Source organism: Prinia subflava, chromosome 26, assembly GCF_021018805.1.
Source record: "Prinia subflava isolate CZ2003 ecotype Zambia chromosome 26, Cam_Psub_1.2, whole genome shotgun sequence".
NCBI lineage: Eukaryota > Metazoa > Chordata > Aves > Passeriformes > Cisticolidae > Prinia > Prinia subflava.
The window spans coordinates 240,225-263,925 of NC_086272.1; the positions used below are offsets into that span (position 1 = coordinate 240,225).

The 23,701-nt window shown below is 57.7% G+C and overlaps 1 non-coding gene across 1 annotated transcript; it reads right to left on the reverse strand.

Moving 5' to 3' along the window:
• Positions 1–18,924: 18,924 nt before the first annotated feature.
• Positions 18,925–19,008, reverse strand: LOC134562262 (small nucleolar RNA SNORD45). The gene has a single exon (XR_010083131.1). It is a non-coding gene; the product is annotated as a small nucleolar RNA SNORD45 (small nucleolar RNA).
• Between the last annotated feature and the right edge of the window lie 4,693 nt (positions 19,009–23,701).

The following is a 23,701-nucleotide window of genomic DNA, read 5'->3' on the forward strand; positions in this document are numbered from 1 at the left end:
AAACTGGGGTTCCTGCCAATCCCATCTTGGGGATCCTCACTTAGCACCCCACAATCCAGGGGTTTGGCTCCTTCCCATCAGGCAGATGTTCACCCAGGGTGGCATCCAGGCCAGCAGCTGGTTCTCTGACAGGCTGTGGGGGACATGGGGACATTGGGGGATCACCATGGGGGGAGAGATTGGGAGGTCATCATGGGGAGGGACATGGGGGGGACATGGTGGGGACAGAGGATGGATGGAGCCCATCAGGCAGATGTTTACCCAGGGCAGTGTCTGGTTCTCCAACAGGCTGGGAGGGACACTGGGGGCATGAAGGGGTCACCCTGGGGGGGACAGGGGATGAGGGACACCACAAGGACACGGGGACATGGTGGTGGGAGACATTTGGGCCAGGGATTGGTTCTTCAAGAGCCTGAGGGGTCCATCAGGGACATCTGGGGGTCACCATGGGGGTGGGGCACACAGCAGGACATGGACAGGGGATGGAAGGTGGGGGAGGGGATGGGTTGCCATGGAGGAGGACATGGGGGGACGCCTAAAAGGGACACGGGGACATCATGGAGGGCATGGTGGTGATGGTGATGATGGTGGTGGTGATGGTCGTGTGATGATGATGATGGCATTGGGTGGTGATGATGGTGATGATGATGATGATGGAGTTGGGTGATGAAGATGATGGTGGTGATGATGATGATGGTGTTCAGTGATGAATTGGTGATGCTGTTGCTGAAGATGGTGATGGTGTCAGTGGTGTTGGGTGATGGTAATGGAGGTGATGGAGTTCGCTGTGGTGTTGCTGATGAAGACCAAGGTGTGGATGAGAGTGATGATGATGGGGACAGTGATGGTGGTGATGACTGCTGGAAGCCTGGAAACTGAGAATTTTAGGCTTTCTGTGCTAACAGGCCCTGACCCTCAGGCAAGCACTACATTTGACCTGAGGCCATGGAAAAGGCTTCCAAAATTGAGTGATAGCACTGGGATTATGGGTGTGCAGTTTGAATAGAAGTGTGTGATGTCACAGGGTGGAAAACTTGGATTATAAGGTTAAAGTATATAGTAATATAGAGAGAGCAAGATGGAGGATTTAGGGCGTAGGCTAAGTTCTTTCATCTTCTTCATGGTTTTGGGTGGTATACTGTAATTGGGTAAGAAAATCCGCATTGTGGACTACGGGTGTTTGGTTATTGGGTGAAAAGTAAAAATAGTCTAGGTGTCATTTCATAATTGGAGAATTTGTGCTTAAAAGACCTTGGAAAGAGTTAGAGACAGAGCCACTTTTCACGTGTTAGCTAGAACTCACAACTTGTGAGACTGTACTAAAGATAAGAATTAATAAACATCTGAGTCCAAACATGAACTGCGTCCCTCGAGCAATTAATCCCGGCTCTAACAATTGAAGAAAAGGAGATATAAAACCCATAGATGATGATGATGATGATGATGCTATCAGTGTCACAGTGACCGTGTTGGTTGTGTTGAAGATGACTGGTGATGATGCTGGTAGTGATGAAGATGAAGCTGTGGGTGATGAGGATGAAGCTGTGGGTGATGAGGATGAAGGTGTGGGTGGTGTGGTGGTAATGGTGTCCATGGTGGTGTGTAATGGTGATGGTGTTTGTTGGTGTTGATTGGGGTTGGTGGTGAAGATGATGGTGTGGGTGATGAAGATGGTGATGACAAAGATGATGCCGATGATGGTATTGAGGATGAAAGTGAAGGTGTGGGTGATGAAGACAGAGGTGTCACGGATGAAGATGATGGTGTGGGTGATGAAGATGATAAAGGTGATGATGGTGTTACTGGTGCCATGGTGACGGTGTCAGCGGTGTTGGATGATGAGGATATTGGTGATGGAGTTCAGCACAGTGGGGGTGATGGCAGGAGTGAGGAAGATGAGGTACGTGGTGATAAAGATGATGATGATGATGATGATGGTGATGATAGTGTTAGTAGTGTAATGGTGATGATGTCAATGGTGTGGGTGATGAAGATGAAGGTGATGAAGAAGATGAGTGATGATGGTGCTGTTGGTGGCGGTGATGATGATGGAGGTTGGTGGTATTGGGTGATGATGATGGAGGTGTGGGTGATGACGATGATGATGGTGGGGTGGGGTTGATGGTGTGGGTGGTTGTGGTGATGAAGATGATGGTGACGATGAAGGCCACCCCCACTACTTGTTCAGGGCATTTCACATCTCCATGGGCACCAGCACTGACAGCACCGTCGGCACTGGGGCCCCAAAGATGTCACAGTGCAGAGCCTCAAAGAGCTCGTTGTGCTCTGGGACCTGCATGAAGAGGGGCTGGGGGGTCACCAGGGCATCACCGGGCTGGAACACTTAGGGGACACCTTGGGGACACCCAGGGAGGACTCCTGGGGGCTGGGGAGGCTCCACTGGGGTTGGGATTGAGGAGCAGCAGTTGCCCGTCCCAAACACTGTCACCACAGGAGGACTTTGCCGTGAGACAAGCGCAGAATGGAGCACCCGAAGATAAGATCAAGGTGGGACAATTGTGCGGGACTTATCCCAGACCCTGGGGGAGGTAAACAAAGCTGGGGGAGCAGAATGGATCCCTGGTGCTGGATAGGGAAATCCAACCCAGCCCCCGAGCTGGAATCAGCTCTGACTGGGTCAAAGGCCACTGCAGAGGGGCAGATGGCGACCACCAACTCACGGCCACCGACCCCAGAAAGCTCCGGCTGAAGAGAAGAGACAGCCTGAGCTGGGACTGATCATCACCCAAGGCCAGGGAATTGTTGAAGCAGTGGCATGAGAGAGCTGGGTAGCCCATGAGCACTAATTCCTTGGTTTGCTCATAGGGATAAACAGGGAAAAGTTCAGAATGACCTCAGGACCCCCCACCACTGAGAAGCTCCAGGGGAAGAAGGAACACCAGGACACTGCTGGATCCATGGGTGGTGCTGCCCTTCTGACTGATCCCTGGGCAGGGAAGCGCTGTGGCTCCCAGCGGCAGCAGAGGAGCCAGGGCTCCAGGCTCCTGGCCGTGCTCCACTGTTGCCGCCAGCCCAAGCTCTGCTCCCTGGGCATGGGGCTCCCCGAGCCCTGGGCACAACCTGCTGCCCTCTGTGCCCCAAAGCCTGCGCGCTCCAGAGGCTGCTCTGGGTGCCCCTGGGCCCTGCCAGCTGTGGGGGGACATTCCAGGCTGTCCCAACCTGCCCTGCCCAGGGCACCAGGCAGGGGGGAAGGGACAGAGAGCCCTGGCAGCCCCCAGAGTCGCTCTGCTCATGGGGGGGGAGGAAGCGGAGCCTGGCAGGACTGAGAGAGGGACAAGGAACACACAGGGACAGGGAACGTGGAACACACACAGGGACATGAGAACAAGGCCACACGGAGAGCCAGAGCTGCTTTGCTGAAGCCATTTATTGATTCTTGCAGGGACATTCCCAGGGCTCCCAGGGGGTCAGGGCCTTCTCCAGGGATGATCATCTGTTCATGCTGCTGCAGGGGGACAGGACACGAGTGTCACCACCAATTCCAGACCTGAAAGGATGAACCCAAATTGGGACCCTGCTGTCCACTGGGACATGAGAGGGCCCTTGTCCCCAGCCCTCTCTGCAGGGCCCTGCAGCAGGAGAAGGGATTTGGAGCCCTGCATACACCTGGCACTGCACTTGGCTCTTGAGCTCCATGTGGCTCCCAGAGCCCCTCAGCCTGGAATATCCCAAAAGCTCCCACAGCCCTCCCTGCTCCCACAGGGACACTGGGTGTCCCCAGAGCCCCCCGGTGCAAGGAAAGCCTTGGGGACAGCTCTGTCCACCTCAGCCCAGCACACGGATCAGGGACAGTCCCCTGCATGTCCCTCTGCCAGCGCCAAGGTCTGCACAGCCCAGAGGGCTCAGGGATGTGCCCTGGCCCCCGAGGATCTTTGGTGGGGCTGGAGAGCCCTGAGGATTTCTCACCAGGGCATCCAGAGGGGCAGCCGGGCATCACTCCCGCAGAAGCTTCAGCTGTTCAGCCACAGGGCGCTGAGGGGGAAAGCAGGGTTAGAGCCACACTGGAGGGTACTGGGGCACGTTGGGAGATACTGGGGCATGCTGGGGTGCACTGGGATGTACTGGGGTGCACTGGAGGGTCATGACCAGGAGAGGGGAAGCTCTGGGCCCAGCAGAACTCCAGGTACCCAACTCAGACCTCTTAACTTATGGGAAGCCAATCGTTTTTTTCAGAGACATGGGCAGATGTCCCTGGTCGCTGGGGTGTCCCCAGTACCAGAAAGGCACAGGGGGACCCAAATGGCTCCAGTTCCCACACTGGTGCCCCAGTTCCAGGACTTACCTTAAAACATGCACCCCAGCCTCCTACTACACCTCCCTGTGGAAGCAGAGCAAAGGATTAGTCTGGAATGGCCCTTGTGGGGCTCAGAGGATCACAGGTGTCCCCAAGCCCCGTGGCTGGCCCTGGTCTGAGGGGGAAAATCCCTTCTGCTCCCCCCAGTCTCACTCCAGACAGTTTCCCCTGATCCCTGTTCCTGCAGGGACCATGGTGGGGATGGAGACAAGGAGAGCGAGGGGAATTTGGGGCCTCCAAGGAGGAGGGGAAGGAGTGGGATGTGGGGAACCCAAAGACAGTGAAGTGGGGGGAGCTGGGGGTCCCAAGGGATGGGGCTGGGGGTGTTGAAGGGATGGGAATTGGTGAATGTGGGTGGGGAGGCAGGAATTCCAGTGGGGGGGCCATGGAGGCTGAAGTGGGGGGTGGGTGGGGGCAGGGGAAATCCTGGGCAGAGGAGCAAAATTGCTGGGTTTGGGAGGGGCTTTGGGAGTGGCAGTCAAGGAGGGGGATTGGGGGACACCACTGCCATGGGCAATGAGAAAGGGAAAGGACTGGAGGGCAAGAGGAGAGGGAATGGAGTGGCCATGATGCTCTTTGGGGGTGACTGGGGTGCACTGGGCTTGGGGGGAATGCAATGGGGAGCCTGGGGGAAGGGGCAGCCTTGGGAAGCTTTGGGGTGCACTGGCATGCACTGGGGTTTACTGGGATGGCCTGGAGGGTGATGGCCACGAGAGGGGAGGGTGTGGGCTCAGCAGAAGAACTCGGGGTACCCACCTTATCATTCCCAATGCCACCAGCTTCCTGTGGAGAGAGCATGAGGTGTCAGTGGTCACTGGGGTGTCCCCAGTCCTGGGAAAGGTTGGGGGTGACCAAAGTGCCCCCCAGGTCCCACACTGGTGCCCCCCGCTCCAGGACTTACCCCAGCACACACAGTTTCACCACTGCCATCCATGTGGGCCTGGGGAAGGAGAGCAAAAGGTTGGTGAGGATTGGCCCTGGTGGGGCTGGGGGCACACAGGTGTCCTCAGCCCCCCGGCCCAGGGCTGTCCCCTGCTCTGGGCAGGGCTGCCGGGCAGAGCCTGGCAGAGCCCCTGCCTTGGGAAGAGCCCCCAGCGCCGAGCCCAGCCCGTGGCCCTGCAGCCTCACCTGGCTCTGTGCTGGGAGGCACAGCAGCATGGAGAAGAGCAGGGCCACGCCGAGCACAGCCACCTTCATCTTCCTCTGGCACTGGGCAGCGCTGCCTGAGGCTGCAGCAGGGCACCAGCACCTTTATCCCTGCCGGGACTCCTCCCTGCGCCCTCCCCAACAGCCCCCAGGCCAAAGCCCGGCTTGGCACAGCCCCCAGCCCTGGCCACAAGCCCAGCCCTGCCCAGAGTCCATCCCAGCCGCGGCAGGGATCCAGTCCCCCTGCCCGCATCCCTGCAGCTTCCTGCACGGGGCAGCTGCCCCTGCAAGGGCCCAGAAAACCCTGGGGGGCCAAGGGGGGCCAAGGGGATCAAAGGGCAGCGTGGGACCCTGTGGGGACAAGCCCCGCTCCAACACCATCCATCCTCCAGCAGCCCCCAGTGCCACATCCCCCATCTCCCGCTGTTCCTGCCCCGCCAGAGCCTTCCTTGCAGGACAGCCCGGAGCTGAGCCCGGCCCCAACCCTGGTGTGTCACAGCAGAATTGTCCCTGTTGCCACTGCAGCCTCTGGCCTGAACGGGGAGCTGCCCTGAGCCCTCTTCTCGGGGCCCCAGGAGCCCGGGATCAGGGAGAACGGGGAGCTGGGAGCACAGCGGGGTCCTGGGCCATGGCAACAGCTGGGAGACTGGGATCTGCAGGCTCTGCAGGCACTGGGGAGCGCTGGGCAATGCTGGCACTGGCACACAGCTCCCGCAGTGCCCCTGGCCCCAGGGATGGCCCTGCCCTGCCCTGCTGCCAGCGCTGGCCCTGAGCAGGGCTCACCTCCCCAGCCGAGGCTCCCGCGCTCCTGGCCCAGCTCAGAGCCCCTGGCAGGGGGAGCCCCGAGGGCACAGATCAATGACAGCCCCTGCCCAGGGCTCCCACCAGCTGCCAGCGCCTCCATTCTCCACTGACAGGCCCTGACATTTCCAGCAGATCTTCCCTCCTCACGGCACACTGACCACACAGAAGGCACCTCTTGTGGCACAGGTGGCAAAACCCTGCAGACACCTGACTTGACTGTTTGCCTTGGATTTTCCCCAGGAGCCAGCAGGAAGATTTTCCTTTGGCCTCTTGGTGCTTTGTGCCTCCTTTGTTGGAGGATTGAGGAGCGCTGACCCAGGAGGGGCCCAGGGACATTTCCAGCCCCTGCACACCTGAGGGGCCATTGCGGGTGAGCCCAGCTGGGGCTCCATGGGCTCTGCACAGACGTGCTCCTGTTTGCACATCAGCAGCTCAGTGGAACATGGAAATGTTCCCCCTTTGGTGCCTGATGCAGGGAGGGGTTAGAGAATTCACCAGGGGGATCTGAGGTGCAGCTGATCTGTCCTGGGCTATGTCCATTCCTTTCCCTGAGCAGGACTCTGAGCAACTTGGGACATTTCTGATTTTCCCATCATACTCTCTGTGGGATGTTTTGCACACCTGGGTTCCAAATCAATTCCCCATTTTCCTTCTTGCCTTTTGTCCTCCCCGGTGCTTTCAGCAGAGGTCACACAGAATGGCACCTGCTCCACCTGGGCCTCCATCGTGGCTCTGCTCTCTCTGATTCCAGCCCCTCTCTAGCAGAGCAATCCCTCAGCTGGGTACTCCAGTGCCAGATACCAGGGCCAAGGGTAAAGGAATTTGAGGATACAGAACCCAGCTGGGCATTCCCTGATGGAGATATGGGCACTGCCAGTGGCATTGGGAATAGGGCAGCAGTCCTCAGCCTGTGGAAGCTGCTCCTGCTCACTGGGAAGGACAGGAATCCCTTGGAGCAAGATCTTGGGAGCTCTTGCTTAGGGATGTACCCAGGATCTGAGGGAATCACCTCTGGCGGAGGCAGTTCACAGCACCCTGGAGAACAAGCAGCCATCCCAATCCTGGATGGAATCCAGAACACGCTGTCCATGCAGAGAGAGTTTGTGCAAAGTGCACTGATGTTGTTCACCAAGAGCAGGGGGATAATGAGCTGGACAGGCCACCCAGCTCCAGGAACTGGGAATGTCCCTGCCTCCCTCGGGAATGTGTCTCAGCTGTGCAGAGACTGGCCCCACACTTACCCCAGCTTTTAATGAAGGATGTTTTTCCTGCTCCTACTGACCACAGTCTCAGCCATGCAGAATTTCTGCTGCAGGGAGGGGCACTGGTGCCACAACCCATGTGTCACCCCATGGTTCTGTCTGTGGGACAGGGGCTTGCACAGGGGGAAGTGGGATGGGGAACCTCCCTGGAGACTAGAAGCTCGAGTCCAGAACTTGGAAGGGGAAAAAAAAGACAAAAAGCATTTCTCCAGGACAATCCCAGAATCCTGGGATCACTGAGGTTGGAAATGCCAACCAGGACCATCAAGGCCACCCTGTGAGTGATCCCCACCTTGTCACCAGAGCAGAGCCCTGAGTGCCACGTCCAGGCGTTCCTTGGACACCTCTGGGATGGGGACTCCATCATCTGACTGAGCAGCCCCTTCCAAGGCCTGACAACCCTTTCCAGGAAAGGGAAAAAATTCATCCAGATGTCCAAGCTGAAACTCCCCTGGCACAGCCTGAGGCTGTTTCCTCTCATGCTGTCCCTGTTCCCTGGCAGCAGAGCCCAACCCCACCGGGCTGCCCCTCCTGTCAGGGAGTTGTGCAGAGTGAGAAGGTTCCCCCCAGCCTCCTTTTCTCCAGGCTGAGCACCCCTGGCTCCATCAGACGCTCCTGGTGCTCCAGCACCTTGCACAGCTCCGTTCCCTTCCCTGGACATGCTCCAGCCCCTCAGGGTGTCTCTGGCCATGTGGAGCCAGAACTGGACACAGCCCTGCAGGGGCCTCAGCAGCCCCAGCACAGGGACTGTCACTGCCCTGCTCCTGCTGCCACCCCATGGCAGGCACAGCGCAGCAGCCCTTGGCCTCTGACACACCTGGGCACACCTGTGCTCATCTTCAGACACTGGCACCAGCACCCCCAGGACCTTTCCCAGTTCTCCAGACAGTTTCCTCCAGCCTGCAGCATTCCATGGGGTTCTTGTGAGCCCAGGCTGGGACCCAGCTCTTGGCCTTATCGACCCCCACACCTTTGGCCTCAGCCCATCGATCCAGCCTGCCCAGATCCCTCTGCAGAGCCTTGATGCCCAGCAGCAGATCCACAGGCCCACCCAGCTTGGTGTTTTCCATGAATTTGGTGCTGGTAGACTCAATCAGCCCTGAGCCCTGTTCAGTGAAGTGCTGATCTCCAAAAGGAGCCCATCAACCCCCACCTGGGGGCACCTGGAATGGCCCCTCAGGTGTGCAGGGGCTGGAAATTCCTCTGCTGAGCAGCTTCACCTCCCCTGGGCCCCTCCTGGGTCAGCGCTCCTCAATCCTCCAACAAAGGAGGCACAAAGCACCAAGAGGCCAAAGGAAAATCTTCCTGCTGGCTCCTGGGGAAAATCCAAGGCAAACAGTCAAGTCAGGTGTCTGCAGGGTTTTGCCACCTGTGCCACAAGAGGTGCCTTCTGTGTGGTCAGTGTGCTGTGAGGAGGGAAGATCTGCTGGAAATGTCAGGGCCTGTCAGTGGAGAATGGAGGCGCTGGCAGCTGGTGGGAGCCCTGGGCAGGGGCTGTCATTGATCTGTGCCCTCGGGGCTCCCCCTGCCAGGGGCTCTGAGCTGGGCCAGGAGCGCGGGAGCCTCGGCTGGGGAGGTGAGCCCTGCTCAGGGCCAGCGCTGGCAGCAGGGCAGGGCAGGGCCATCCCTGGGGCCAGGGGCGCTGCTGGAGCTGTGTGCCAGTGCCAGCATTGCCCAGCGCTCCCCAGTGCCTGCAGAGCCTGCAGATCCCAGTCTCCCAGCTGTTGCCATGGCCCAGGACCCCGCTGTGCTCCCAGCTCCCCGTTCTCCCTGATCCCGGGCTCCTGGGGCCCCGAGAAGAGGGCTCAGGGCAGCTCCCCGTTCAGGCCAGGGGCTGCAGTGGCAACAGGGACAATTCTGCTGTGACACACCAGGGTTGGGGCCGGGCTCAGCTCCGGGCTGTCCTGCAAGGAAGGCTCTGGCAGGGCAGGGCCAGCGGGAGATGGGGGATGTGGCACTGGGGGCTGCTGGAGGATGGATGGTGTTGGAGCGGGGCTTGTCCCCACAGGGTCCCACGCTGCCCTTGGATCCCCTTGGCCCCCCTTGGCCCCCCCATGTTCCCGGGCCCTTGCAGGGGCAGCTGCCCCGTGCAGGAAGCTGCAGGGATGCGGGCAGGGGGACTGGATCCGTGCCGCAGCTGGGATGGACTCTGGGCAGGGCTGGGCTTGTGGCCAGGGCTGGGGGCTGTGCCAAGCCGGGCTTTGGCCTGGGGGCTGTCGGGGAGGGCGCAGGGAGGAGTCCCGGCAGGGATAAAGGTGCCGGTGCCCTGCTGCAGCCTCAGGCAGCGCTGCCCAGTGCCAGAGGAAGATGAAGGTGGCTGTGCTCGGCGTGGCCCTGCTCTTCTCCATGCTGCTGTGCCTCCCAGCACAGAGCCAGGTGAGGCTGCAGGGCCACGGGCTGGGCTCGGCGCTGGGGGCTCTTCCCAAGGCAGGGGCTCTGCCGGGCTCTGCCTGGCAGCCCTGCCCAGAGCAGGGGACAGCCCTGGGCCGGGGGGCTGAGGACACCTGTGTGCCCCCAGCCCCACCAGGGCCAATCCTCACCAACCTTTTGCTCTCCTTCCCCAGGCCGACATGGATGGCAGTGGTGAAACTGTGTGTGCTGGGGTAAGTCCTGGAGCTGGGGGCACCAGTGTGGGAACTGGGGGGCACTTTGGTCACCCCCAACCTTTCCCAGGACTTGGGACACCCCAGTGACCACTGACACCTCATGCTCTCTCCACAGCAAGCTGGTGGCATTGGGAATGATAAGGTGGGTACCCCGAGTTCTTCTGCTGAGCCCACACCCTCCCCTCTCGTGGCCATCACCCTCCAGGCCATCCCAGTGCACCCCAGTGCATGCCAGTGCACCCCAGAGATTCCCAAGGCTGCCCCTTCCCCAGGCTCCCCATTGCATTCCCACCCAGCCCAGTGCACCCCAGTCACCCCCAAAGAGCATCATGGCCACTCCATTCCCTCTCCTCTTGCCCTCCAGTCCTTTCCCTTTCTCATTGCCCATGGCAGTGGTGTCCCCCAATCCCCCTCCTTGACTGTCACTCCCAAAGCCCCTCCCAAACCCAGCAATTTTGCTCCTCTGCCCAGGATTTCCCCTGCCCCCACCCACTCCCCACTTCAGCCTCCATGGCCCCCCCACTGGAATTCCTGCCTCCCCACCCACATTCCCCAATTCCCATCCCTTCAACACCCCCAGCCCCATCCCTTGGGACCCCCAGCTCCCCCCACTTCACTGTCTTTGGGTTCCCCACATCCCACTCCTTCCCCTCCTCCTTGGAGGCCCCAAATTCCCCTCGCTCTCCTTGTCTCCATCCCCACCATGGTCCCTGCAGGAACAGGGATCAGGGGAAACTGTCTGGAGTGGGACTGGGGGCAGCAGAAGGGATTTTCCCCCTCAGACCGGGGCCAGCCACGGGGCTTGGGGACACCTGTGATCCCCTGAGCCCCACAAGGGCCATTCCAGACTAATCCTTTGCTCTGCTTCCACAGGGAGGTGTAGTAGGAGGCTGGGGTGCATGTTTTAAGGTAAGTCCTGGAACTGGGGCACCAGTGTGGGAACTGGAGCCATTTGGGTCCCCCTGTGCCTTTCTGGTACTGGGGACACCCCAGTGACCAGGGACATCTGCCCATGTCTCTGAAAAAAACGATTGGCTTCCCATAAGTTAAGAGGTCTGAGTTGGGTACCTGGAGTTCTGCTGGGCCCAGAGCTTCCCCTCTCCTGGTCATGACCCTCCAGTGCACCCCAGTACATCCCAGTGCACCCCAGCATGCCCCACTATGTCCCAACGTGCCCCAGTACCCTCCAGTGTGGCTCTAACCCTTGCTTTCCCCCTCAGCGCCCTGTGGCTGAGCAGGTGAAGCTTCTGCGGGAGTGATGCCCGGCTGCCCCTCTGGATGCCCTGGTGAGAAATCCTCAGGGCTCTCCAGCCCCACCAAAGATCCTCGGGGGCCAGGGCACATCCCTGAGCCCTCTGGGCTGTGCAGCCCTTGGCGCTGGCAGAGGGACATGCAGGGGACTGTCCCTGATCCATGTGCTGGGCTGAGGTGGACAGAGCTGTCCCCAAGGCTTTCCTTGCACCGGGGGGCTCTGGGGACACCCAGTGTCCCTGTGGGAGCAGGGAGGGCTGTGGGAGCTTTTGGGATATTCCAGGCTGAGGGGCTCTGGGAGCCACATGGAGCTCAAGAGCCAAGTGCAGTGCCAGGTGTATGCAGGGCTCCAAATCCCTTCTCCTGCTGCAGGGCCCTGCAGAGAGGGCTGGGGACAAGGGCCCTCTCATGTCCCAGTGGACAGCAGGGTCCCAATTTGGGTTCTTCCTTTCAGGTCTGGAATTGGTGGTGACACTCGTGTCCTGTCCCCCTGCAGCAGCATGAAGAGATGATCATCCCTGGAGAAGGCCCTGACCCCCTGGGAGCCCTGGGAATGTCCCTGCAAGAATCAATAAATGGCTTCAGCAAAGCAGCTCTGGCTCTCCGTGTGGCCTTGTTCTCATGTCCCTGTGTGTGTTCCACGTTCCCTGTCCCTGTGTGTTCCTTGTCCCTCTCTCAGCCCTGCCAGGCTCCGCTTCCTCCCCCACCATGAGCAGAGCGACTCTGGGGGCTGCCAGGGCTCTCTGTCCCTTCCCCCCTGCCTGGTGCCCTGGGCAGGGCAGGTTGGGACAGCCTGGAATGTCCCCCCACAGCTGGCAGGGCCCAGGGGCACCCAGAGCAGCCTCTGGAGCGCGCAGGCTTTGGGGCACAGAGGGCAGCAGGTTGTGCCCAGGGCTCGGGGAGCCCCATGCCCAGGGAGCACAGCTTGGGCTGGCGGCAGCAGTGGAGCACGGCCAGGAGCCTGGAGCCCTGGCTCCTCTGCTGCTGCTGGGAGCCACAGCGCTTCCCTGTTCAGGGATCAGCACTGCTGGGCTCATGCCTGTGGGCAGGGAGGGCCTTAAGGGCACTGAAAGGACCCCCGGCTTTTCAGATGCCATCCTTGAGGTGCCTCTGCCCAAATTCAGGGGCAAACGGGACCAGGAGCCAAAGTCAATAGCACGGAATTCAGTGACCAATCCAATGTTAGGGGGAGAAAGGAGCAAGGGCAGGAAGAGAGGGAGAAGGGAGGGAGGGAGATCAGTCAGAAGGGCAGCACCACCCATGGATCCAGCAGTGTCCTGGTGTTTCTTCTTCCCCTGGAGCTTCTCAGTGGTGGGGGGTCCTGAGGTCATTCTGAACTTTTCCCTGTTTATCCCTTTGAGCAAACCAAGGAATTAGTGCTCATGGGCTACCCAGCTCTCTCATGCCACTGCTTCAACAATTCCCTGGCCTTGGGTGCTGATCAGTCCCGGCTCAGGCTGTGTCTTCTCTTCAGCCGGGGCTTTCTGGGGTCGGTGGCCGTGAGTTGGTGGTCGCCATCTGCCCCTCTGCAGTGGCCTTTGACCCAGTCAGAGCTGATTCCAGCTCGGGGGCTGGGTTGGATTTCCCTATCCAGCACCAGGGATCCATTCTGCTCCCCCAGCTTTGTTTACCTCCCCCAGGGTCTGGGATAAGCCCCGCACAATTGTCCCACCTTGATCTTATCTTCGGGTGCTCCATTCTGCGCTTGTCTCACGGCAAAGTCCTCCTGTGGTGACAGTGTTTGGGACGGGCAACTGCTGCTCCTCAATCCCAACCCCAGTGGAGCCTCCCCAGTCCCCAGGAGTTGTCCCTGGGTGTCCCCAAGGTGTCCCCTAAGTGTTCCAGCCCGGTGATGCCCTGGTGACCCCCCAGCCCCTCTTCATGCAGGTCCCAGAGCACAACGAGCTCTTTGAGGCTCTGCACTGTGACATCTTTGGGGCTCCAGTGCCGACGGTGCTGTCAGTGCTGGTGCCCATGGAGATGTGAAATGCCCTGAACAAGTAGTGGGGGTGGCCTTCATCGTCACCATTATCTTCATCACCACAACCACCCACACCATCAACCTCACCCCATCATCTTCATCACCAACACCTCCATCATCATCACCCAATACCATCAACCTCCATCCTCGTCACCACAGCACCAACAGCACCATCATCACTCTCATCTTCTTCATCACCTTCATCTTTATCACCCACACCATTGACATCATCACCATGACACTACTGACACTATCGTCACCATCATCATCATCATCACCACGTACCTCATCTTCCTCACTCCTGCCATCATCCACACTGTGCTAACTCCATCACCAATATCCTCATCATCCAACACCGCTGACACCGTCACCATGGCACCAGTAACACCACCATCACCTTTATCATCTTCATCACCCACACCATCATCTTCATCAGTGACACCTCTGTCTTCATCACCCACACCTTCACTTTCATCCTCAATACCATCATCACCATCATCTTTGTCATCACCATCTTCATCACCCACAGCATCATCTTCACCACCAACCCCAATCAACACCAACAAACACCATCACCATTACACACCACCATGGACACCGTTACCACCACACCACCCACACCTTCAACTTCATCACCCACAGCTTCATCTTCATCACTACCAGCATCATCACCAGTCATCTCCAACACAACCAACACCGTCACTGTGACACTGATAGCATCATCATCATCATCATCGATGGGTTTGATATCTCCTTTTCTTCAATTGTTACAGCCGGGATTAATTGCTCGAGGGACGCAGTTCATGTTTGGACTCAGATGTTTATTAATTCTTATCTTTAGTACAGTCTCACAAGTTGTGAGTTCTAGCTAACAAGTGAAAAGTGGCTCTGTCTCTAACTCTTTCCAAGGTCTTTTAAGCACAAATTCTCCAATTATGAAATGACACCTAGACTATTTTTACTTTTCACCCAATAACCAAACACCCGTAGTCCACAATGCGGATTTTCTTACCCAATTACAGTATACCACCCAAAACCATGAAGAAGATGAAAGAACTTAGCCTACGCCCTAAATCCTCCATCTTGCTCTCTATATATTACTATATTCTTAAACCTTAAAATCCAAGTTTTCCACCCTGTGACATCACACACTTCTATTCAAACTGCACACCCATAATCCCAGTGCTATCACTCGATTTTGGAAGCCTTTTCCATGGCCTCAGGTCAAATGTAGTGCTTGCCTGAGGGTCAGGGCCTGTTAGCACAGAAAGCCTAAAATTCTCAGTTTCCAGGCTTCCAACAATCATCACCACCATCACTGAACACATCATCATCATCACCACCATCACCATGGCCACCATCTTCATCACCCAACTCCATCATAATCATCACACGACCATCACCACCATGCCCTCCATGTCCCCGTGTCCCTTCTATGAGTCCTCCTCGAAGGCAACCCATCCCCTCCCACACCTTCCATCCCCTGTCCATGTCCCGCCGTGTGCCCCACCCCCATGGTGACCCCCAGATGCTCCTGATGGACCCCTCAGGGTCTTGAAGAACCAATCCCTGGCCCAAATGTCTCCCACCATGTCCCCCTGTGTCCTCGTGGTGTCCCTCATCCCCCTGTCCCCCGAAGGTGACCCCTTCATGGCTCAAGGTCCCTCCCAGCCTGTTGGAGAACCAGATGCTGCCCTGGGTAAACATCTGCCTGATGGGCTCCATCCATCCTCTGTTCCCACCATGTCCCCCCCATGTCCCTCCCCATGATGACCTCCCAATCTCTCCCCCCATGGTGATCCCCCAATGTCCCCATGTCCCCCACAGCCTGCCAGAGAACCAGCTGCTGGCCTGGATGCCACCCTGGGTGAACATCTGCCTGATGGGAAGGAGCCAAACCCCTGGATTGTGGGGTGCTAGGTGAGGATCCCCAAGATGGGATTGGCAGGAACCCCAGTTTGGCAGGAGATGGGTGCAGGGACTCTTGAATTGGTGGGTTCAGGGTCGTGGGTGTGACAACCCCAATTTTGGGGGTGTTGCATGGGGGGAACATGAGGTTTGGAGGAAATGGTGGGGGGGAGGGGGTATTGGTGCAAGGAGGCTCCATTGTGAGGAGAGGAATGGTTTGGGGTACCCCGAATTTCAAGGGTGGTGAAGAACCAATATTTGAGGGGAGTACAAATTTTGGGACAGACTCCTGGATTGGGGCATTCTGGGTGTGGACTGATGTGGGAGGACCCCTGGACTGGGGAGACAGTGAGGTCCCAGTTTGGGGGATAACTCCTGAATTGTTGGGGATCATAGGAGGGGGAACCCCAACATTGAGGTCAGTGGGCACCCTTGAATTGGGGGAATCTGGGGAGAGGACCCCAATTTGTGGGGATCAGTGCTGGGTGTGATGTGAAACCCTAATTTTAAGTCAATGACTGGGGGAACCTCCCCATTTTCCCCACCCCATCTTGGGTCTGAGGGATTGGGCATCGCTCTGGGGTTCCCCCGACCCCCCTCTCTTCCCCAGATGATTTTGGGGGTGCGCCAGGCCGGGGGCTTCACCCGCTGGTTGGGGTTGCAGTGCTCGAGTGCAGATGAGGCTCTGGCAGCTGCAGGGGCAGGGGCTGACATCGTCCTGCTGGACAACCTGGCCCCCCAGGTGAGCCCCAAAATCCGAGGGGGGCCAACAATGGTGGGGCCCCAACTGTGGGCTGGACCCCAAAAACGAAGGCTGAATTGTGAAAACGGGAGATAGACCTGGAGAATAGAGGGAAAAGCTCCAGAAAGTGGGGGGTCACATAGATCCAGGATCTGCCCAGTCCCCCAGGTGTGACCCAAAAATCAAGAGTGTGGCAAAAATGGGGCTCTCAGGTGTGAGACTGCACCACTAAACTGGAGGGAATCTGCTGTAAATGTGGAGCAGCCTTAAAGGTAAGGCACAGAACCCAATCTACGGGGGGTCGAAGTGTTGGAAAACCCCAATTTTGGGGGTATTTTTGGTGGGGGGACAGCAATTTTGGGCAACGGTGTGTGGGAAATGCCTGGATTGGAGCGATTGCGTGGGGGAACTGAAGCTTTGAGGAGTTTGGGTTGAAAGGATTCTGATTTGGGGCATTTATGGAGGATTTGCACCCCGGATTAGAGGGTGCAAGGTGGAAAGAACCCGATTTTGATTGTCAGTGGGTTGGAGAACTGAAATTTGGAGCTGTTCCTGGTGCTCAGGCCTTTTTGTAGGTCCTTTGGTGGTGAGGAGTCCCCATTGGGCAGATTTTCGGAGGTTTCTGGTTTAGGGGACTCCCAATTTTGCAGAGACAACTGTTACCAGGTGGTGCCAATGCCTAAAAGGACAAAACACCCCAAAGACCCCAAAACTGCACCTGGGCTCCCTCCAACCCCCTCCCCACCTAAGGGAGAGCCCAAAACCCACCCTGGGGTCCCTCTGCACCCCTTTTCTCTCTGTATCCCCAAATAAACCCCTCCTCTACACACCCCCAGTTTGATTGGGGTGTCACCCCCAAAATCCACCAGCCAGTGCAAAACCAGCCACTTCAGAACCAACTAAACGGGGGGTCATGGCCACTGACCCACTGACCCCCGACTCCAAACCAGCGTCAGTCCTGCTGCTCAGCACTGGGATCGGCCTTTTGCAGACACCCCCAGCTCCTCCCTGAGAAACTGCAATGAAAAATAGGAAATGCCTCGGGTTGGGGTGGAAAGTGGCAGCCAGGGAATGAACCCTCAGGTGCAACAAGAGTTCAAGGGTGCCAACCCTGGTCTGAGGATCCCAAAGTCCAGTCTGAGAGGCCCAAACCTCAGCTAGGGGGGCCAAGATCTGAGCTGGAGCATCTCAAACCCTGGGAAGGCATCAGAGTGCCCAGGACAGGCCAGGGCATATTTTGGGTTTGCCAGCCCATCCCGGGGAAAGGCAGAGCTGAAACTGCAGGGCCACGGGCTGAAAGCAAAGAGGAGCCAATGTCCCCAATGGCAAGGGCCAGGGAGGAGGCGTGGCAGGAGCTGGGGCTGCAGGAGAAGGAGCCACGCGGCTCCTGGGGCAGCAGGAGGAGGAGATGCCAAGGGTGCCCAAGGGCACTGGAGCAGCAATTCCCAGCTGCAGCAGGCAGGCAGCACAGCTGGGGCTCCTCATCCCTTCCAAATCCCAATCCTGGCCCAAGAGGGGGACAAGGGGAGCCCAAAGGGCAGCGCTGGCCCTGACCCCCCTTCCCAGTGGCTCTTGCACAGCGCTGATCCCATGGCATGGCCATTGGCAGATCCCACGGAGCAGGATCCAGGAAAGAGCAGCTCCACCTGCTTCCCTCAGCCCCTGCACCTGATGCTCTGGTGCCAGGGCCCAGCTTCCCCATGGAATGGCCAAGCTGTTTCCCCCCTGGCAGGCTCCTGCTGCTCTCCTGCACCATCAGCTCTTTGCCAAGAGCCCTCCCAGCTTTCTGGCACAGCCACACAAGCTCCTGCTCCCCATTTCTCACTGGGGGCTCCTTCCCCAAGCCCCCTCTGCTTTCCTGCTGTCCCCAGCACAAGACAGGGCACCCCAGAGCCCCTGAGGGTGGAGGTGGATAACAAAGCACCCCAAGATGCAGGTGGAGCGCACATGAAGCACAAACTCCTTAAATTAAGTCGGGCTGACTGCAAGGGAAAGCTTCCCAGGGGTGCAGGGTGGATCCAAGAACTGCCAGGATCAGAGGGATTTGAGCCACGGCACAGCTTGTCCCTGGAGCAAGAGCAATGCCCAGTTCTGCCCTGGGGACTCATCTGGCAGCTCCCCAGCAGTGGGTGACACCCTGAGCTGTGCATTCCCAGCTCCCCAGCAGTGGGTGACACCCTGAGCTGTGCATTCCCAGCTCCCCAGCAGTGGGTGACACCCTGTGCTGTGCATTCCCAGCTCCCCAGCAGTGGGTGACACCCTGTGCTGTGCATTCCCAGCTCCCCAGCAGTGGGTGACACCCTGTGCTGTGCATTCCCAGCTCCCCAGGAAGCTGCAGACAAGGTTTATGGGGAAGCCACTTCTGTTGGGTCATGGGGTGCAGGAGGGATGCCCCGGCTTTCCAAATGCCTGAGAGGAGCCTGGCAGCAGCTGGATCCAAGGGCAGCCCCAGGCAGGATCAGGCGCTGTGTCTGGGTGCCAGCTCTGGGCTGCTGGAATGTCCTGGGTTGAAGTGCAGACCTGCGAGAAGCACAAAACATTGCAGGCTCAGGGCCAGGCTGAGCAGAGGTGCAGTTCCCTCCTGCACACTCACTGCCACCTGCAGCTGCAGCAGCCCCGCTGCACACGGGGAACCTGCCCAGCTCTGCAGCACACGGGGCTCAGGGACAGCCCCGAGCCAACATTCCCACATGCACCTGGCCACCAACTCCCAAAGCAGGCAACTGGGGCCACCTGAGAGCCCCTCATGGCCACAAACCCCACGCCTCAGCCACAGCTGCACCTGCCCCGCCTGGCAATGGGGCACAGCCCAACCGGGGCCCCCTCTCCTCCAGCCGCCTCAAACTCGGCCATGGGGACTCGCTCCCAGCCTGGGAAAAGCTCCGCTGCCGCAGGGATCGGCGGCTTGCCGGGCCTCAGAGTAATTCTAGAGCTAAAGCGGTGAGAGACATCAGCTGGGCTCAGATAATACATGCCAGCGCTCATCCCGGGCCCGGCAAGCGCCTCCTCCTCCTCCTCGTGCCCGGCCCCGTCCGGCGCGGCGCTCCCAGCCCCGAGCCGCTGTTCCCAGCGCGGTTCGCTCCCTCCGGCTGCAGCTGGGCCCCGGGGCGCAGCCCTTGGCACGGCGCTGGAGCCAGCGGGACAAAACCCCCCCGGGGCCGCCCCGGCACGGCCCTTCCCGCGGCCCCGGCTCGGCGGCACCGCCATCGGCCTGAGCGGCCTCCCTGGGCCGCCCGGCCCGGCCCGGCCGCTCCGCCCTGGGCCGCGCCGTTCCGGCCTGGCCGCGCTCGGGGCAGCGCCTGCGGCACCGCGCCCTTGGAGCGGCCCCTGCCACAGCCCCGGCACCGCCACCCTCGGGGGCTCTGCCCGGGGGCTCCGTGCCCGGGGGGCTCCGTGCCCGGGGGTTCCGTGCCCGCGGCTCCCGCCGCTCCCGCCCTGGGCCCCTGCCGGCAACGAGACGCCCTGCGACCCTCCCGGGATCCCGTCCCGTCCCCGGGATCCCGTCCTGTCCCCGGGATCCCGTCCTGTCCCCGGGATCCCCTCCCGTCCCCGGGATCCCGTCCCGTTCCCGGGATCCCCTCCCGTCCCCGGGATCCCCTCCCGTCCCCGGGATCCCCTCCCGTCCCCGGGATCCCCTCCCGTCCCCGGGATTCCCTCCCCTCCCCGGGATCCCCACCTGTCCCCGGGCCCGTCCCGCACCACGCGGCCGCTCCCGCCGCCGGTTCCGCTCCCAGGGCCATCCTCCCGCAGGAGGAGCTGCCGCCGGGATCCGCCCGCCTCCGCCTCCGCCTCCCTCCTCCCCAGCCCGTCCCATCGCTCCTCCCTCGCCCTCCATCCCTGCAGGGTGGCTCCTTCCACAGCCCCGCCATCGGCACCTGCGGGGGCCGTGCCCGCTGGGGCCGTGCCCGAGCGCTCCGGGAAATGTTTCCTTCTCAGCTTTTTCTCAGCCCTGCAGCTCTCCAGGCACGGGGGATCCCCTTGGGGCAGCACCAAGGCTTTTCCGTCTGCCTCCCTCACCTCGCCCTGGTCTCCCTGCTGTCCCCAAACCATCGGGAAAAGCTTTCCAACCCTCTCATTCCGATATTAAAGGCAGGCCTTGCTTTGTTTTGGCGCTGGGATCACACAGCCCCAGCTATTTCACACACCAGCTCCTCTCTGTGTCACTAATACAAATCCATCCCTTTTCCCAAACTCACACGGATTTGCTGAACGTTCCCACAACTTCATGTACATATTTAATGACTTCTGAGAACTCATTTACATCAGAGGAAGGGATCTCCCAAGGGTTTCTGGGGGTTGTTTGGGGAACATCCCATTCGTCAAATGATCCTGTTATGGTCATGAGCCTCCTAAACCCAGTTTGTCCCCTTTGAAGGCGTCCCAGCTCCGGGATGTGGCCAAGACACACCTTTGCCCCAGCACTGCTCAGAGCCCAGGCTGTATTTTCATGGCTCAGACACCACTTGCACAAGGAGATGGCTGAAGGCAGGAGGGAGCACTGGCTGGGAATGTTCAGGGAATTCACAGCTCTAAACACTGTTTGTCAGCGTTCCAGATGTTCCCAGCGTTTGTTGGAGATTGCCCCAGCTCTGTGCTGGTTTTCTCCCTGGAGCCCCAGCGCCGGTGGCCAACATGCCTGGATGTGGGTCAGCTCCGTGCCTGGCGGTGCCTCCAGCACTGAGCGCCCTCAGGGGCAGCCTGAGGAGCTGGGAATGCCAGGCCAGGTGGGAGAAGCTGATGCTGCCCGGTGTGTGCACAGGAATGAGGCCGTGTCTCCTTGCAGGGCATTTGCAGGGCAAGGCCCAGCTCAGCCCACACTGCCATGCCCAAACCCAGCCCATTTCCTGCACGCTTTTCCACAGGATCAGTTCATTCCCGTTCCCATTGCCCCATCCCTCTCCTTTCCTCCCAGCACATACGTAGCCTCCCTCACACACCGTCATTACCACGGACCCGTAACAAGGAATTCTGGCTCAAGGCATGGGAAATAAGGATTCACTTTAGTCTTTCTTGAGATCTGGCTGTTGAAAGGCTCCAAACCTACAGTGTTTCCTGTGGATCTTGGGAACTGGGGCCCTGGAGCCTAAGTGCCACAGCCAGCTGGGCCCTTCCACAGGAGGAAAAGTCAGGGTTTTTTTAAGTTCCCTGAGGCTGATCCAGTTGCCATCATCTAAGCCCCAGGAATAATCAAAGCGAGTGGATCAGTGCCATTAAAAACATGGAAACAGCCCAAATCTGACCATCAGGTTTGCTCATCCAGGTTTGCTGGGGAAGGGTTTTGTCTCCTTGGCTGCTGAAAGCCAAAGGGAGATTTGGAAAGAGCGCTAAGATCCCTGTGGGGTTTAGGGATGTTTGGGATGATCAGTCAGTGGGATGAGCTCAGGGCATGGATGGGGTCCCAGAGCCTGTGCTGGGTCAGGCACAAGAACAGGAGTTGGATGGAAAAGGGGTTTTCCCATGTTCTTCTGATGGAGAAATGCAGCACAATCCCTTTCCCTGGAATAGCAGGCCTGGAGCTGGTGCATCCCTCAGGCCTTGTACCTGCCCAGGTGCTCACGGGCAATGATCACTCGCTGGATCTGTGCTGTGCCCTCCTAGATCTGCAGGGAAAACCAGAGACAGGTGAGCCAGCAGCTGGGAAAGGTGTTTGACCAGAGTCTGCACACCTGTGACCCCTCCCTGCACCAAGCCAGGGGGCAGGAAGAGGCAAAACTTGGAAAAATTAGTGTGACAATGACCCATAAGAGGCAATAAGCACATCCAGGTGTGTGTTCAGTGCAGGAGGGATCCAGGGATCCCCCAGGCAGAGCCCAGGTTGCCTCCAAGACAGCAGAATTTGGGGATTTTAGTATTTCAGCTCCCACTCCTGCCTGAAGCTGCTTTGGCAAATCACTCCCATACCTGCAAATCCACTTTCTCTGAAGTCACAAAATCAGGATAATATTCCCTGTGGTCAATATGGTGCGTGAATTCATGTTCTTGTCACAGAATCACAGAATCACAGAATAATGAGGTTGGAAGAGACCTCTAAGATCATCAAGTCCAACCTATGCCTTAACACCTCAACTAGACTATAGCACTAAGTGCCATGTCCAGTCTTTTTTTAAACACATCCAGAGATGGTGACTCCACCACCTCCCTGGGAAGAAAATTCCAGTGCTTTATTATTCTTTCAGTGAAAAATTTTTTCCTAATATCTAACCTGTACCTTTCCTGATGTAGCTTGAGACTGTATCCCCTTGTTCATTCAGTTGCTGCCTGGTGGAATGGATATTATGGATTATAGTATGTTAAATCATAAACACAAACTGTAAATATGTCACATGAAATGTAACCTTAGTTCCAGCCAGCCACGGAATTGACAAATTCCGAGGCAGGCAACACCCAGAAACCACCTTTTAGGAGGAGACAATGAAATGTTGGGAACCTGGGGCACCGTCATTGGCATCAGAAACGAGGAACATTAAAATAAGCAATCAGTTCTTCCTCCAGAGGCAGCAGAGTCATCAGAGCTCCACCATCTCGCTGATCACTGGAGGAGAACATCTGTCCATTCAAAATTTCGGCTCCCATTCCCTCACAGGAGGACCCAAATTGACACTTCTCCCTCCCATAGGAGACCCCATTCAGCAGACCAGTGACGCCGATAAATTCGAATAACTATTCCAGGGAAACAAAGAACTGTGGGGAAATCTTATGCCAGGGCAAAATAAAGTGTATAAAACCTGGACCCCAGACGGGGCCAATTGGTGAACACTGGGGGACTGCAGTGTGACAGAGGCTGCTTTCCGTTCACCCTTTGACGATCCCGGGTTATCGTCACCGTAACTCCGCTTGTTGGTTTTACTGAAATTCTGTAATTTGACTTTTTTAATAAATCAAATTATATTCCAATTGGCACAGTTAATTGGCATTTATATGATACGATAGGATATGATGATATGATATATGTTATATTACATTACATTGTGTTATGTTATATATCATATCATATATCATTATCATATCTTATATCAACAAGGGAATAAAAATAGGTATAATTTGCACCATATTTAAAACATATGATAATAATCACATGCTAATACATAAATGCAGAACCCAATGTTATTTTTATAAAATAATGTCATTTTTAACAGGTGGAAGTGGGGAGTGCTGGGTGCTGCGGCTCTGCCTGGCAGCTGCAGAGCTTGAGCCAGAGGAATTTTCTGTTTCTTTTCCTCTCTGACACCTCTTTCTTAATTCTCCACCTCACATGTCTTGTTCAGTGTGAGAAACATAGCACACTCCTCTGAAAATTTTTAAGAGTTTTAATAAAGGATAGTAAGGGATAAAACAGAAAGCAAAAGACACAGGGGCCTGGCAAAGCCACCACACACCCACTTCTGCAGTCTGCAGTCTTTTATACCGTTGCAGATGTATTATTTCCTCTAATGATTTAGCAGATTTAGTTTGAGCTGGTTGACCACAATCTTAATTCAGATTTTCTGCAACCTTGCACACTTCAAGAGTTGAACACGTCTCAGGTCTAGGGTGGTCTTCAGATGCCACTTTAAAGGGGTTTTGCTATTTCTCCTTTTATGCTCTTCTGCTCTCTGCTTATGCTATCTTGGACATATATATTGCAGTAATAATTATATCTTAAAATTCATCTTTTGCAAGCCCAATTACATCTTGTGAAAGCCTCTC